This window comes from Cervus elaphus, chromosome 3 (assembly GCF_910594005.1).
Source record: "Cervus elaphus chromosome 3, mCerEla1.1, whole genome shotgun sequence".
Taxonomy (NCBI): domain Eukaryota; kingdom Metazoa; phylum Chordata; class Mammalia; order Artiodactyla; family Cervidae; genus Cervus; species Cervus elaphus.
In genome coordinates this window covers 22,637,838-22,655,803 of record NC_057817.1, presented here as the reverse complement: position 1 = coordinate 22,655,803, position 17,966 = coordinate 22,637,838, and the positions used below count along the sequence as shown (strand labels likewise).

Here is a 17,966-nt window from a genome sequence, read left to right as displayed (position 1 = left end):
CTATCAACTATTACTTAAGGGTCAACTCCTGATTATTCACACGTCTGATGTGGGACTGTGGAAAGATAATATAGCCATCTTCCCTTGCCATGGGCAACGTGGGAAATGGTTTCAGATGATGCATGGCTTGTTGGTTGAGGAACATCAGTAGTTGACCACATATTCTGAGATTTCCAATAATAACTTCAGCAAGTCTGTAATCCTTTATTCTGTTGGTTGCACCATGTGGCTTGTGGTATCTCAGCTCCTGGACCAGGGATTGAATCCACATCACAGCAGTGAAACCACAGAATCCTAACCACTGGGCCATCAGGGATCTCCCAGCGAGTCTGTAATTCTAAAGCAATCTGTAACCCTTCAGGAATGGACAGCCCAATTTTAGGGATAGCTAATTTGTTCTTTTAGTGCTGTATAATTTTAATTGCATTGACAATACTTTTTAGTAGAACTTTTTCTACTGTGTATTATTTACATCCTCAATTTGATAATAGAGAATACTGCTACTGCTAAGTCACTTCAGTCGTGTCCGACTCTGTGCGACACCATCCCTGGGATTCTCCAGGCAAGAACACCGGAGTGGGTTGCCATTTCCTTCTCCAATGCATAAAAGTGAAAAGTGAAAGTGAAGTTGCTCAGTCATGTACGACTCTTCGAGATCCCATGGACTGCAGCCTAGCAGGCTCCTCCGTCCATGGGATTTTCCAGGCAAGAGTACTGGAGTTGGGTGCCATTGCCTTCTCCGAATAGAGAATACTGGATACCCGTAAATTCTTGATGACCTGTCCTATGTTGATTGTCACTCATGAGATTAGCTAACATGCACTGTTATGACTACTGACTGTAGTTCTATGGAAACTACTAAGTAATTGCTGCAGGTTTCTATAGCATATGATTGTTTACCCCATATGAAATGGCCTCACACTGATGTACTCCCAAATTTTTAGTCATTAATTCTAATTATAGTTTTGTACTTGCCTATGGCAGGTTCTTTCATTCCTTTGTTTCTTCTAATCTGTTTCAGGCATAGAAGTCCAATAATCCTGTGTCAAGAGAATTAATAGGCTCTTAGATTTACTCTTATCAGTAAACGGGAGGAGCCCAACATCATGATATTGTTATGACAATGCTGTGACATTGATTTAGGGGGACTCTGTTCTCTTACATTTATTCCCTGGCTCTCCTCTGGTTTAAAGCCAAGTGAAACTACCAGATACTGGATTTTACACTGGCGAGTTGTTTAAGAAACTACTTAGATACCAGCTGAAATTAATAGACTCTTATTTACAAAAGAAACCTGAGATTCTTAATGCTGGGTTTGCTTTAACTGACTGCCACACACTCAAAATGTTAACATTTTGAGCTGAGTCTCAAATGTTAACAGAGCTTCACATGTAGAACAAAAATGCATGAGGTACCCTTATTTGGGGGGCAAAGGGAGAGAGTAACACCTGCTAGGAAACTTCACATTCTAGTTACGGTGAGGTTGAATTGGTTTTGATTTTAGATTTTAGGTACTTTCTGGGTGATACCATCTTCTTCATAGGAGAAGAATGATTACTAATGAAAACAGGTGTATTAGGTCTCTCTTCAGGTCCTTTACTGGAGGTCCAGTTCCTCATTCTCCTGACAAATGGCTGAGCTGAGGGCTGGAGTTACAGGTACTCTACACATGTGCACAATTGGGGGATTATATTGTTTCTCAACAAAGCATTGTTCTAATTCCAGGCAGCAACATGGCTAAAGGAGTTCAGAATGTTTACATAGGCACTTGCATAATAGTTCTCTCAGAATTCTTAGTCCTTGGGTTTCTTGTATCCTCTTTCTTCTCCTTAGAGGGGTTAGGACATTGCTTCAGATTGCCTTCTAATTGTCCTGACTTAGGGTGTGGCAGTCAGTATGTGGTTATTATACCCAAGGGTCATTCAGTTCAGTTCCTCGGTTGTGTCAAACTCTTTGTGACCCCATGGACTGCAGCATGCCAGGCTTCTCTCTCCATCATCAACTCCCGGAGCTTACTCAAACTCATGTCCATCGAGTCGGTGATGTCATCCAACCATCTCATCCTTTCATCCCCTTCTCCTGCCTTCAGTCTTTCCCAGCATCAACATCTTTCCCAATGAGTCAGATCTTCACACCAGATGGCCAAAGTATTGGAGCTTCAGCTTCAGCCTCAATCCTTCCAATGAATATTCAGGACTGATTTCCTTTAGGATTGACTGGTTTGATCTCCTTCCTGTCCAAGGGACTCTCAAGAGTCTTCTCCAGCACTGCAGTTCAAAAGCATCAATTTTTCAGCACTCAGCTTTCTTTATAGTCCAATTCTTACATCCATACACGACTACTGGAAAAACTGTGGATTTGACTAGACGGACCTTTGTTGGCAAAGTAATGTCTCTGCTTTATAATACGCTGTCTAGGTTTGTCATAGCTTTTCTTCCAAGGAGCAAGCGTCTTTTAATTTCTTGGCTGCAGTCACCATCTATAGTGATTTTCAAGCCCCGGAAAATAAAGTCTCTCAATGTTTCCATTGTTTCCAAGGGTCATTAAGTACTATTTACTGGCCAGTGACTCAAATATTGGAACTAAGACAGTAGTAACTGCTGACATCCCTCACTGTGGAACTGAAGAAACTTTTGCTACAACAGAGCTTTGGGAGGCCATTGCTGAGAAGAGGAGCCCAGGCTCTAGAGTTAACCATCTGCTGGCTCTCTCTGCCTAAGCACCAGCTAGCCCTGTGACCTGGGACAAGCCCCTCTGCCTGAGTCAGCCTCTAGGCCACATTTATGAAAGGATAATAAAGTCCCTCCCTCACAAGCTCCTTGCAGGAATAATAGGTGAGGCTCCTGGGAGGCCCTCTCTAAATGATTATCCCCATGGATCTGGTAAGAAGCCAAAAGTTAACCAAAAAGTTCAAGTTCTCTCTTCTTCTTTACTTCCCTAGAAGACTGAATCAATAAATGATTATTATAAAGTAAATTCACCAGGCTTTGATCACCCAAGCTTTAAGAAGGCAGTAACTACCACCCACACTGTTGGGGAAAGCGATCTCAGTGTACCTGAAATTAAACCGCACAGATTAATGATTCACCCACTATGCTTAGACCTGCGAGACCAGCAAGACAGGACCACAAGAAGCTGGTAGCAACAGGATCTGAACAAATGAAAAATGCAAGAACGGAAGCCAGCAGCAGCTGAACGTCACCTCTGATACCTGTGAGATGGTCTGCCTCTGAAGGTGACAGTGTCCAGGTGGGTCCTGACAGGCGAGCCCGCAGACCTCAGAGCAAGCTGCCAGGCGAGGGTTCGGAAGAACAGGTTCCACGCCTGTAACAGTGAACCCTCCTGGCTGAGCACGGGCACACTTGACGGGAGCTGAAAGGAGGAACTGGCCTCTCCCCTTCTTAGAGATGTTTCTAGTTATTTGCTTATGAAAAGGTCTCAGGGAAAGCAAGTTCAGAATCTAAGACTGCCCAGGTCAGGTAATTTGTTTCTACTGAACAGTGACTGATCCAATAAAGGGAGGATGCAAATGTGGCTTTTTACTTCCCCTTTGGTGCTCAGTGAGCGTCATTGATAGCTTAGTGAGACAGTTTTAGGTATCTTATCCGTTTGCTTTTTCCAGAGTTGTAAGAAAACATTCCTTTCAACCTTACAGTGCTTACATCCTAAAACATTTTGTGTTTATTTAGTGAAATGTTTTAATAAGCATTGGCTTCCCTCATGGATCAAATAGTAAAGAATCTGCCTCCAATGCAGGAGACCTGGGTTCGGTCTCTGGATGGGGAAGATCCTCTGGAGAAGGAAATGGCAACCCGCTCCAGTATTCTTGCCTGGGAAATCTCATGGACAGAGGAGCCTTGTGGGCTACAGTCCATGGGACTGCAAAGAGTTGGACCCAACTGAGCAACTAACAGTTTGGTTCACTTCAGTGGAATGTTTGGATAAGAATTGAATAATAGAAGAAACAATCATTGTACGTGGGAACACATTTGTGAGCATTAATTTTCAAGTAATTAAAATGCAAATGGAAAACATTTGTATGTACCGGTATTCTATTAGAGCAGTACCCCAGAAAACCTTTGGTGTCTAGGTGGAGATACGGCATACAATCCCAGGAATGTGCCCAATCTTAAAAAATATTTCTGCAGACTCTTTACAAAAGCAAATTCAAACAGATTCTAATTTGGTCTAATTTACTGGTTTTCATTGTTGAGAATCATTAAAGATACTTACTGTGAAGGTTTCTTTAGGTCAGTGGTTCTCACAGTGGGCTCCCTGGGTCAAAAGCATCAGTATCACTAAAGTTTGTTTGAAAGGCGAGTTCTTGCCCCTCCCCACCTCCTGAGTCAGAATATCTAGGGGTGGGGCCCACAGTCTCCCAGTGATTTTTTTACAAATTAAAGATTTGAGAGCTGCTGCCTTAGGGGGAAAAAAGATCTAATTTATAGATGTTTGCCTTGTGATAACCTTTGCATTAGTCCTTAATCCTTTCATATTGGTCTCTTTAGAACATCATTTACTTAGAACTTTGAAAAATGACTTGACCTTCTCACTTTTACTACTGACTGTCAAGCCCAAACTGCAGTATCAAGGGCATTTCTCTATTTTGCAAGCATGGAGCCAGCATAAATAGTCTGAGCTCCTGCCAAGGCTATCTAGCAATGAATTGTTTTACTTGAGGAAGAAAGAAAAATGAATCAAGTATTTTAGCTTTTGGTTTGTAAAAACGAAGGTCGAGCTTCATCGGCAAGTCCCCTCACGCAAGCCTGATTGTAAAACTGTCTCTCCTGGGGGGTGATGATAATGGGATATTTGACACCCATCCAGAAACTTTCAACCTCTGGTTGTATCTTAAATAAGAAAATTAAGAGTCTACAGAAAGGTCACAAAGGATTATCGGGGGGGGGAAAAAGATAATTTAACCTCTAAAGAATAAAAGGGGCAGGGAGGTGTTTTGATTGGGGAAGGGTTGCCATGGTGGAGAGGGGATCCTGAGGGTCAGCTTCCCTCTCAGGACCTGGGGCAACCTCCTTGAAACAAAGGTGGGCATTTATCCCCCGTTGTGATACAATACTGTGGAGGGGGCCGCTCTTTCCACGCGTCTCCCTCCTCCTCGTTGGATCAGGGTAAGTCTTGACGTGGGATGAGCCCCTTACAAAGTCTTAAAGCCTGATAAGCTCTTTGTGTATCATGAATACCTAGATCTGAGGCTTCAAGCTGTAGAATTCTGACTGGCCTTCTAGGTTTTTTTTTTTTTTTTTAATTAGTTTTATAGAAAAAATTGGAGAATAGTTGATTTACAATTTTGTGTTAGTTTTCGCTGTATGGCAAAGTGATTCGGCTAAACATGCATACACCCACTCTTTCTTAGATTCTGTTCTCATGTAGGTCGTGTTGAGTAGCATTCCTTGTGCCCTACAGTAGCTTTCCTACTAGTTTCCTGTTTTATATATATTACTGTTTGTGTGTCAGTCCCAACCTCTCAATTTATCACCCCCCCCCCACCTTTCCCCCTTAGTATCCATGCTTGTTTTCTATATCTGTGTGACCTTCCAGTTTAAAAAAAAAATCCCACATTAAAAGTTAAGAGTTTTTGTAGAAAATTTTGGATTGCAAGGTTTTGTTTGTTTGTTTGTTTGTTTTTTGTTTTTTTGATTGCAGGTTTTATTTTTCAGTGAACCATTCTGGCAACACCACATTCCTATTCCCACACTTCCGTATCTGTATAAAAGGACTAGAGCTGAGAACAGGCTCCCTGTTTTAGGGAGGACAAGCAGGGTCCAGTTCACTGTACTCCCAGTCTGCCGGACTCAGGCCGATGCTGGCTCTCATTGATCTTTGTGTTGACAGAGTTTTCTTTCTTCTAACAGAACCAGAGAATGGCCCTAGACTGCAAACAATCCCAATGTCTATTTTTAATAGAATGTCCGTCATCAACAAATGCATTGATGTATTAGACTTTGAGGGTGAAGGAACAGTTGCTCTCGTCCCAAACATGAAGTTCAGAGAAAGAAGCCAGACTGTATGTTTGTATTTATAATAACAACAAGAGTGGGCCAAGTTAAGTTACAGTATTAGAAGTTAGAATTGAGATTTTTATTTGGGAAGGGACAGTGGCTGTGAGTCCAGAGTGGGGCTTCTGGGATCCCTACATGTTTAGCCTCCTGAGCTGCGTGCCGGCACCTGGGTATGTTGTCTTTGTGGAAATTCATTCAGCGGTCCCTTCCACTGTGTTCACTTTCCTGTTTACATATGTTTTGCTCGAGTAAAAGTGAAAGAGCGTGTCTGTGCTAACGTTATGTCCTGGCTTGCTTTCTTGTTTACACTGACTTCTAGGCCACTATGGGTCTTCAACTGAAAAATTTCTAAAAGAGGATTGTTTTTCTAGTGCTTGAAAAGAGGTATATTTCTTTTCTTTTTTTAAAATTTTTTAAAAATATTTATTTTTCAATTGAAGTTTAATTACTTTACAGAATTTTGTTGTTTTCTGCCAGTCATCAACATGACTCAGCCATAGGTATACATCAGTCCCCTCTCTCTTGAACCTCCCTCCCATCTCTCTCCCCATCCCACCGCTCTAGGTTGGTAGAGAGCCCCTGTTTGAGTTCCCTGAGACATATGGCAAATTCCCACTGGCTATCTATTTTACACATGGTAATGTTAGTTTCCATGTTACTCCCTCCACACATCTCACCCTCTCCTCCCCTCTCCGCGTGTCCATAAGTCTGTTTTCTATGTCTGTTTCTCCATTGCTGCCTTGCAAATAAATTCATCAGTGCCATCTTTCTAGATTCCGTATACATGCATCAGTATATGATATTTATCTTTCTCTTTCTGACTTACTACACTCTGTAAAATGGGCTCTAGTTCATCCACCTCATTAGAACTGACTCAGATGCGTTCCTTTTTATGGCTGAGTAATATTCTACTGTGTGAGTGTACCACTGCTCCTTTAGCCGTTCATCTGTCAGCGGACATCGAGGTTGCTTCCGTGTTCTAGATATTGTAGGTAATGCTGCAGTGAACATCGGAGTACATGTGTCTTTTTCACTTTTGTTTTCCTCAGGATATACATCTAGGAGTGGGACTGTTGGGTCATATGGTAGTTTTATTCCTAGTTTTTTAAGGAATCTCCATACTGTCTTCTATAGTGACTGTATCAATTTACATTCCCACCAGTAGCGCAACAGGGTTCCCTTTTCTCCACACCATCTCCAGCATTTATTGTTCGTAGATTTTTTGATGATGGCCATTCTGACTGGTGTGAGGAGTTACCTCATTGTAGTTTTGATATGCATTTCTCTAATAATGAGCAATGCTAAGCATCTTTTCATGTGTTCATTAGCCATCTGTATGTCTTCTTTGGAGAAATGTCTGTGATTGGGTTGTTTGTTTTCCTGGTATTGAGTTGTATGAGCTGCTTGTATATTTTGGAAATTCATCCTTTGTCAGTTGTTTCTTTTGCTATTATTTTCTCCCATTCTGAGGGTTGTCTTATCACCTTTTTTTTTATAGTTTCCTTTGCTATGCAAAAGCTTTTAAGCTTAATTAAGTCCACTTGTTTACTTTTGTTTTTATTTCCATTACTTTAGGAGGTGGGTCACAGAGGATCTTGCTTTTTTTATTTATGTCATCGAGTGTTTGCCTATGTTTTCCTCTTAGAGTTTTATAGTTTCTGGTCTTACATTTAGGTCTTTTATCCGTTTTGAGTTTATCCTTGTGTATGGCACTAGGAAATGTTCTAATTTCAGCCTTTTTACATGTGGCTGTCCAGTTTTTTGTCCTGCTTATTGAAGAGGCTATCTTTCCCCCATTGTATATTTTTGCCTGAAAAGAAGTATGATTTTTTATTTGAGCTATTTTTTAGGTTTTAGGGTTAAAAAAGTGCAGTGCAGCCATGTTTAAAATGATTGATTTCAGTGTCTACAGATACATCTCAGTATGTTTGAGTTGTTTGTTCAAGAAAGTTTTTCTAGACAGTACATTTTCTGAGCCATTTCATATCTGCTATAGCATATGAATGCTGGACGTAGAATTCTTGAACTACAATATTTTTCTTTAAAAGTCTGTAGATATTTTTATAAGATTTTCAGTCAATATTATTTGTGATAGGAAGCCAATACACTTGTTGCTCTTTGGTGGGTGCTTTTTTCTTTGTGATGTATGTATTTTCTAACTATTAAATTTGTTCCTGTATTTTTTCCTTTAAAAAAATTGTTTCTTTATACTTGAAATTAGGCATATTCAGTCAGGATATGTAAGAGTGGGTTTAATTTTGCCTAGGATTTGGTATGTACTGTCAATTACTTAATTTATGCTTTTCCCCAATAAGGAATATTTTCTGTATGATTTGACAGTCAGTTCTCTCTCTTTTGTTAGTTCTCTTTCTTTGGGGGACATCTGCTATTATCGCCTGACTCTGATATTTCATGCCTTCTCTACATTATTTTATTATTTATCTATATTATTTTACCTTCTCTTTTGTAGTTGGGGATAATTTCCTGACATCGTTCACTGTTTTGCTTGTTCCATTTTCTTCAGAGTCCAAGCTGGATTTTAACAGCTTGTGTAATAACTTTGCTTCTCAGATGGCTCACTGGTAAAGAATTTGTCTGCCAATGCAGGAGATGTGGGCTTGATCCTGAGTAGGGAAGATCTCCTGCAGGAGGAAATGACAGCCCACTCCAGTATTCTTTGTTTGGGAAAGCCCATGAGTGGAGGAGCTGGGTGGGCTACAGTCCATGGGGTTGCAAAAGAGTTGGACATGATTTAGCAACTAAACAACAACATAATGATTTTAACATCCATTTTACTTTTAAGATAAAGAGGACTATTCCACTGTCACTCTTTTTTTTATTGCAAATGTTTCCTTTTCCATGATGATATACTGTAGGTTCTTGAGTCATGTTCAAATATGAATTATTTAGTGTATCATAAATGGAGGTATATGCTACATTCTGCTGTACACTTGTGATCCAAAAATTTAAGCCAAAGAATCCTGAATCAGATTAATCAGATAATTTCTGATTTTTCTATTTCTTGAAATAACTCAATTTCAAAGAAAGACAGCTCTACTAGCCATCTCAGAATCTTTTTATTTTATTCCCATGTTGTATAGACTCTTTTAATGGGCTCTGTAGTTATTCTGTTTACTGTTATTGTAAAGGGAAGTATTTACTTGGTTGGTCTCCAATAAGCATTGGGCTGGGTTCTGATAATGTGTGGATTTATGACAAGCTATCTCAAGTAAAATTTGTTTGAAGGAAGAAATGAGAAAAATACAATTATATCATCAGATTGCTTGCTCAATGGTTTTTAAGACTAAGGGGCATGGAGAAGGATCTCGAGCTGCAGCTGCAGTCACAACTAGCTTATTCTGCCATGGCGCGCATGCAGGGCAGAGCAGCACCCCGTCGGGCTTAGTCTTCTGCTCACTGAGACTTTTTACGGGAAGGAAGTCTGAGGCCTTCCAGTGCAGCAGCTGTTCATTATTAGCTGAGGTGAGGGGGTCCTAAGGGCTGGACATAGCAGTGAGTTCCCAGTGCCCTCCTTCCTGAGTTACAGGGCAGCACCAGACGCACCTCTTCAGGGTGGGGTTTTAGTTCACATTTGTCAGTAGCCTCCCTGGATCCTTGACCTCTTCCCCTTTCCAAAGCCTTGTGACTTCCATTTAGGTTTTATGTGTTTCCATCATGTTTGTTCCATGCCCAGCTTGAAGGATGGAACAAATGACCTTTGTTAAGCCAACTATGGTTTCCAACCCCCTGGCTTTGAGGATTGTTAGGAGGATGGCTTGTCAACTAAGCCAGTCCAGTCCAGTCAACGTGACTCTTGGGAATTTTGCTGAGAATACAGAACGACTCTCTTTTCTGATGGATGTGAAAGAGGAGGTGTGTGGCATTGGAACTGTTGGCAGCTGTCTTGAAACCACAGGGTGAAGAAGCCAGTCTTAGGATATATCTGACACCAGGGCTGGGAAATTGCAGTTAGGAAAAAACAAAACAAAACTGGGCCTCAATGACGTCATTCAATAGCTGAAATAGTTGTCATTGGACTCTAGAAAGACATTCTTCTACATTTATCTTTTCCCAAGTTATTAAATTTCCTTTATTGCTAAGTCATTTGAGTTATGGAGGAGGACATGGCAACCCACTCCAGTGTTCTTGCCTGGAAAATCTCAGGGACAGAGGGGCCTGGTGGGCTGCTGTCTTTGGGGTCGCACAGAGTCGGACATGACTGAAGTGACTTAGCAGCAGCAGCAGCACTTGAATAATGCTTTCTTTGCTTGCACACAGATGGATCCTCAATAGTATAACGGCGTCATTGGGGGTCTATTAGTTCCTCATCCTACCATCTAGAAACATTGTTCTCAGAAAGCAGGCAGCTTTCGTCATCTTTATTTGATTCAGGACCGCTTAGACTGTATTTGGAGATTAAACTGTAGATTTCTGATCTGTAAGTGGCATCAATCCTTGATTTCTAGTGGTTATGCAGATATTTTTTAATATGATTGTTTTGTTGGTCACTGTATTCATTTTCTATTACTGCATAACAAATTACCATAAGTTTATTGGCTCAAAACAGCTGACATTGATTATCTCAAGTTACTGTGGATTAACAGTCAGAGCAGAGCTTATCTGAATCTTCTGTTCACTGTCTCACAAAGCTACGATCAAGATATTGGCTGAGCTGCATTCCTTTCCAGAGTTTAGAGTCTTCAAATCTTGCATAGTTGATGAAAGAATTCAGTTCCCTGTGGTTGAAAGACTGTGGCTCTCAGGTCCTAGAGGCCAACTCCAGTTCCCTGCCACATGCTCTTCTCCACCGGCAGTTCACAACACAGTTTGCTTTGTCAAGGCTAGCGGGATGGCCTTTCTATCCAATTTGGTAACATGGAGTCTTATAGATATGTGGTGGTTTAGTTGCTAAGTTGTGTCTGATTCTTGGGACCACATGAACTGTAGCCTGCCAGGCTCCTTTGTCCTCCGTCCATGAGATTTTCCAGGCAAGAATACTGGAGTGGGTTGCCATTTCCTTCTCCAGGGGATCTTCCCAATGCAGGGATCGAACCTGGGTCTCCTGCACTGCAGGCAGATTCTTTACTGATTAAGCCACCAGAGAAACCCATATTGTATAGCATAGTCTCAGGAGTGACATTCCATCACTTTTGCCATATTCTATAGGTTGGAAGCAAATCACAAGTCTCATCTATAATAGCAAGGAGGGAGATACTCATTGTGACTTGGGGGTCACATTAGACTGTGTCCACCACACTCATTTCAGTCAATTCAGTTGCTCAGTCGTGTCTGACTCTTTGCGACCCCATGGACTGCAGCACACCAGGCCTCCCTGTCCATCACCAACTCCCGGAGCTTGCTCAAACTCATGTCCATCAAGTCGGTGATGCCATCCAACCATCTCATCCTCTGTTGTCCCCTTCTCCTCCTGCCTTCGATCTTTCCCAGCATCAGGGCCTTTTCTAAGGAGTCAGTTCTTTGCGTCAGGTGGCCAAAGGATTGGAGTTTCAACTTTAGCATCAGTCCTTCCAGTGAATATTCAGGACTGATTTCCTTTAGGATGGACTGGTTTGATCTCCTTGTCATCCAAGGGACTCTCGAGTCTTCTCCAACACCTCAGTTCAAAAGCATCAGTTCTTCATTGCTCAGCTTTCTTTATGGGCCAACTCTCACATCCATACATGACTACTGGAAAAACCGTAGCTTTGACTATATGGACTTTGTCAGCAAAGTAAAGTCATTTCAACAGTAATTTAGTTTTTTTTTTTAGAATTGGGATGTGGCTAAAATATGTCCCCAACTTTTCACACTGTACTTTGTTTGACTCTTTGACATCAGATTGAAAAATGATTTTAGGGTTTCTGAGAGAGAGAGGAGTCAATATGGAAAAGTGAAAATAAAGCAAAACTGAACATCATAGAAGCCTGCAAGAAAGGCAGAGCTAGCTATTCACTTAGGCTGCCCTGGATGTGTAACAACCCATCTGTGTATGCCAAGACCCAACAGAGGCACAGTGGGGTGTATTTCTTCTGTTCAGTTTTAGTGTGGGCTGCTTTGAATTTTACTTTGTTATTCAACAGGGGCTCACACTAATGCTCAAACTTACCTGAATGAATTTGTTCTTATGTTGACTAATCTAGAGTCAAATCCCCTACCTTGGAAAGTGTGGAGATGAGATTTAGGTATGAAATTCATTTCTGAATTATGCTAAAGTTATAAGCTGCTGTTGATTTGTCCAGCACATTTTACCCAGCTCAACTCAACCAGTTTTTAGTGATGACATTTTTTAAGTGACCAGTTTGCCTCTCTCGTCAAAATTCTAGCTGTGAAGAAGTTACTGATTACAATAACAATCTTAGAAGTAAGTTTTAAAAGCCCAGTAGAGGAGGAAAAGCAAGCCTGTGAATTTTAGTCTTCGATGTAGTGACACTAGAACAGATAATTTGGAATAAAATTATTCTGTTACTTCTTAGTGAATTAGGGCCCACTGTAAGACTTCATCCACTTCCCTGTGATCTCTGTCCCCAAGTCATAATTCTAGCATGATTATGTCAAAATTATCTCCACAGTAGTCAATTGTGGTGTTATAAACAGAGAATTAAGGCTTCAGGTGGTGAATAAGCAGAAGCAGCAGGAGTCCTAGAAACGGAGAGGCATAAACCTTCTGCTCTTCCAAAAAATGTTCCTGAAGACTGCAGAGTGAGGGAAGAGAAAAAACATGGTTTGTTACATAAGCCAGAATCATTTCTAAATGGAGGGAAGATGGATCTGATTTTCTCAAATGGTGCTCATGAAATTGTTCTCAAGCAAAGGCACTCCGTGAGATGGGTCATATTACTGTCACATTATCTATGGATGTTAAGCTTTTCAAAACACAATACATACTCTTTCCTATACCACCTACAGTCATTATATAAGATAGTCATCTTCAGACTTTTACGACCAAAAAACATTTTACCTGATTTTGTTGTCTTTGCATGCAGATATATTTCTTAGGTTATTTTTTATGGGATTACATAATCTGATACTAGTGCATGTGTAATAGCCTAGTAAGTGCATTTATTGAGGAATAATCAGTGCACAAGGCTGATACTATCATATTAGAAAGTTAAATAACCACTTGCAGTTAATTGGTTTTATTTCTGTCAGCAGAGGTTGCTGTATTCGGTGGCTATGCCTTTTGTTTAGCCCTAAGAGTGCCCTTTGTGTGTGGTTAAAGACTCAGCATGTCACCAGGTCAAATAGATTAACTCAGGAAAGATCACAGGGATCCGTAGAGCCTTGTCTGAAAAACATCAGTGTTTTATATTCTTACTTTCTGCTTTTCATAGATAAGGAGAATGTTTTAAAAATATGTTTATTTTTAATTGAAGGATAATTGCTTTACAATACTGTTGTTTTCTGCCATCATCAACATGAATCAGCCATAGGTATACGTGTGTGCCCTCCCTCTTGGACCTCCCTCCCACGTCCTATCCCATCCCACCCCCTACCCCATCCCACCCCTCTGGGTTGTCACAGACCCCTGGTTTGAGTTTCCTGAGTCATACAGCCAATTCCCACTGGCTTTACATACGGTAATGTATGTATAGCCACTTTACATACGGTAGTGTATGTATATTTCCATGCTACTCTCTCCATTTGTCCCACCCTTTCCTTCCCCCATCCCATGTCCATAAGTCTGTTCTCTATGTCTGCATCTGATAAGGAGAATTTTTAAAATATGTAGTATATTTTAATTTTAATGCTGTATGTGACAAAGATTCTCCTGCTGTCTTTCTGGGCAAGATGGGGAAACTTGGGCTAAACTGGAGTTCAGGTAGGTTAATGGGGATCAGCTGTATCCCAAAAGGGTTCATGTGGAGGATATAGAGGGGTCCACAAACAGGGGTTCCTGTTTGGTCTGTGTTGATCAACGTTTTTATCAATGTTTGTGTGATGACATAGAAATCCAGTTTATCAGATTTGTCATTGCCACAATGATAGACAATGTGGTCAGTGAAATAGACAAATGAATCAAAATTATGCAAGACAACCTGTTCACTGATGAGGCTAATGAAAGAAATCCAAGAAGATGGTATATGACTGGGATACACACTGAAGAGATTTAAGTTTCTCTTTAATTTTTGATATTAAAAATGTTTAAAAGTCATACAAAAAAGTTTCTCATGCACTCACTTTCTAAATGCCAACACTTTGGCATGTTTTCTTACTTAAAAAAATGTGTGTGTATTCATGCTCATACATATAGCTCTCCTGATATATTTTGGGTGCATGTAATTAATATAGATATATGTTGGCCTGTGAAAAAATATTACAGGTAAAGCTAAGTCCTGCTACAGTCTGATGTGTCCCCCCCGACCCCGCCATTCCTATGTTGAATCCTAACTTCCAAGCATGATCGTATTAGGAGATGAGGCCTTTGGGAAGGTAAGTAGGTCATGACCCTCATGGTTGGGCTTAGTGTTCCTACAGAAGAGACTCCAGCATCAGTCAGGGTTCAGCAAGGACCCAGAGGACTTGGAGTGATGGTGTAGGACTTAGAGAATGGGGTTCAGTTCTGCAGACTGCCCTCTTTTTGTCCAGGTGCTGAATAGTATAGGTCATTCTGGCCCAAGAATCTGGAGCTCTGATGCCCAGCTCCCAGCAAGGCTAAGGGCAGACTCTGTGCAGAGGGTTCAAGGGACAGGCAGACAAGGTGAAGATGGCGGGAGGATTGGTCGTCTGGGGGCTCTGACTTTTACAGATGAAACAATTTATATAAACTAAGCAGAGCTGTCAGCCTTTCCTCAAAAAAAATAAAAGTCCCCAGAGAGATCCGTATCCTTTCCATCACGTAAGGACATGCAACAAGAAGGTGCCCTCTAGGAAGCAAGTCCTCAGCAAACAGTCTGCTGGTGTCTTCATCTTGGCTGTCTCAGCCTCTGACAGTGAGAAATGAGATTTCTGTTGTTCACAAGCCCCCCAGTCTGTGGTATTTGTTATAACAGCCTGAATAAACGAGACAAGACCTCCTTGACTTTTCCTGATTTTTCACTTCCCAACCTAATTCTCAAGGTTTAGTTTGTACTTTAAGAACTTTTAAAACAGGATATGGTATTGTTTTGTATGTGGCAAAATTTATAGGGATGGCATCATACTGTATAATCATTATTTGTGCTCTTCACTTAGCAGTATTTTTGAGAGATAAGCGTGGTGATGCATGTCCTTTAACTGACCGTAAAAGCCGAAGTCCTGACAAACCTGTGCTCTCCCCTTCCCGCCTGTTACTTCCAGGTCCTCAGCTTCTGTTGCATTGCCTCTCTTGCCACAGTGACCTTCTTGCTGCTTCTCGAACACGTTAGATATGCTTCTGTTAATACCAGGGACTTCACACTCTCTGCCTCCTCCATTTGGGCTGCTCTTCCATTAATATACTAGGGCTTCCTCAGGGAAGAAAACAGCGAACGATCTCAGTTCACATAGGGAGGTCTTTTCATTTTATCTAGTATTGCAGCTGAATGATGGCTTGCTGCTACTACTGCCTCCTACCAGGGATGGGATGAAAGGGAGGTCTTGCCCAGTAATTCATAGCAGCTTCCTCGAACCACCTCTACTGTGAATTCATACAGAGCCAACATGTTTAAGCATCCCCTAAGTCACTTGGAACTCACAAACTAATGGACATTCAATCAACTTCTTGGCATTTATTTTTTAATCTCCCAGGACTATGCACATGCTTTGGGAGCATGCACATGCAAGTTACAAAAACAACAGTTTACTGAGCACGTACTATGTTTTTTAGAGTCTAAGCCCTTTCTCAAACACTCCATGAGGAGGGTATCATTACATCCTTGTTTTACAGGTGTAGAAACTGAACTGGTAAACTGAACTGAAGAGGTAAAGTAAATTGTCCACAGTCACTGTGTGTGTCCGCTCCACCATGTCTAGCTTTGTGACCCCACAGACTATAATCCGCCAGGCTCCTCTGTCCGTCGGATTATCCCAGCATGAACACTAACATGATCTGCTATTTCCCCTTTAAGGATATCTTCCCGACTGAGCAGTTGAACCTGTGTCTCCTGCAGCTCCTGCATTTCAGGTGGATTCTTTACCACTGGGCCACCCGGGAAGCCCCCAAAGTCACTTAATTCTCAGCCAATAAATGGCAGAGCTATCATTCAAACCAGGTCTGTCTGACTTCTTAATCATTTTATGATAAACATTTATAAGAAGAAGGACATTAGATCACAGAACATTATAATGGCGCCTTTGTAATACAAAATCAATATATCCATATGGAGAAATAGATAGGCATATGTCCATACACTACCGTGTTTAACTCTCAATTAAAGTCATATTGTGAGAAACATGTGAATAATATCTTGACATTTATCAGGAAAAAATCCTTCATACAATTTATTTCTGGTACTATTTCAAATGAAGTCTTGCTATTAAAGATGTGGTTAAATTTTAAAGTGTTTAAGTCCCAATATTTAAACACTAATTTGACTTCTTCATACTTTCTCATTAGCAAAATCGTGTATTTTTTAGTTTGTGAGGGAAAGAAAGAAAGTGAAATCGCTCAGTCATGTCCGACCCTTTGCGACCCCATGGACTGTAGCCCACCAGGCTCCTCTGTCTATGGGATTTTCCAGGCAAGAGTACTGGAGTGGGTTGCCATTTCCTTCTCCAGGGGATCTTCCCGACCCAGGGATTGAACCTGGATCTTCCTCATTGCAGGCAGATGCTTTACCTTCTGAACCACCAGGGAAGCCCTTTAGTTTGTAGGAAGGACTTAAGAGTAATTTCAGTTCAGGGTTTTCATAGAGTAAGGCTAGAAGGAGATGTGGGTTCCATCCCTGGGTGGAGACGATCCTCTGCAGGAAGGCATGGCAACCCACTCCAGCATTCTTGCCTGGAGAATCCTATGGACAGAGGAGCCTGCAGGCTATAGTCCATGGGGTTGCAAAGAGGCGGATGTGACTGAAGTGACTGAGCACGCACACAAGGCTAGATTTGCTGTTTTGTAAAGTTTTGGGTGTAGCCGTTCTTTCCTGACATTAGTATCACCCAGAGGTGAGGGACGTGGAGGTGGAGCTCCTTCGTGCTTTGCTCCTGCATGTTTCCCTTGGTTCTAAGTGTGGCTTTACTTAATGCTTTTCAGACAGTTGTTTCATTAGATGGTCCGTGGCTGTGTTATCCTAGTCTCACTATATATATTTTCTCATATTTTAACTTCTAGATGCCTTTGGTCGAAACCCCCATGAGTGCTTCTTTCTGTTCCCATGGTTTGCTTGAAGCAAAATGAGTCTCAGAAATTTCCAACCAGCAGAGAAAAAAGGGAACGGCACAGAAGAATACAGATGGTAACAATATCTGCTCCTCTTGGAACAAGTTTCTCAGGGTAACATACTTCTTAGACTTCACAGGCAGCAGAGAATCAAACACTGGGAGAAAGGTACAGAGTCACCAGGGAAAAACCCTTCATTTTTCAGTTATAGAAACCAAGAGTATATTTGGAGTATATATGGAGTATATGGAGTGTACTGGAGTATGGAGTATATTGGAGTATATGGAGAGTATATTTGACCAAGATAATTTAGTGTCTTGTGTGATGCTGATACTAAAATCCGGGGTCAGTGTTCTTTCCAAAAGCTCATTGTCTACCAGGCCCTTGTTATGAAGTCATTCAAAATAATGCCAAAGAGGATGACACCACCATTTGCATTTTATGACTTGTTCCTTTACAGAGTAAGATTTCAGGAATCCTTATTTTACTTTGACATTTCAGGTCCAGTAAGGACCTGAGCACCTTATAACCGTTATCTGTGATATCAAAGAACTTAACGACAGCATTTTTTTTTCTGGTGGCTTTGTCTTTGACCCTTTTTAAAGAACTGTGTATCATGCAAAGGTCTGAGCAACATACGGCGATCTTTCAAATCAGACCTGGAGCATTGTCTCAGT

At 41.2% G+C, this 17,966-nt stretch overlaps 1 long non-coding RNA gene across 2 annotated transcripts in view; it reads left to right on the top strand.

Moving 5' to 3' along the window:
- Positions 1-3,131: 3,131 nt before the first annotated feature.
- Positions 3,132-17,966, top strand: part of LOC122680146 — a 168,376-nt gene continuing 153,541 nt past the window's right edge. Inside the window, exons 1-2 of one of the 2 annotated variants that reach the window (XR_006336646.1) lie at positions 3,132-3,249; positions 17,242-17,365. This is a non-coding gene — a long non-coding RNA (uncharacterized LOC122680146). The remainder of the gene's footprint in view (positions 3,250-17,241; positions 17,366-17,966) is intronic. The other variant, XR_006336647.1, reaches the window with a different exon arrangement.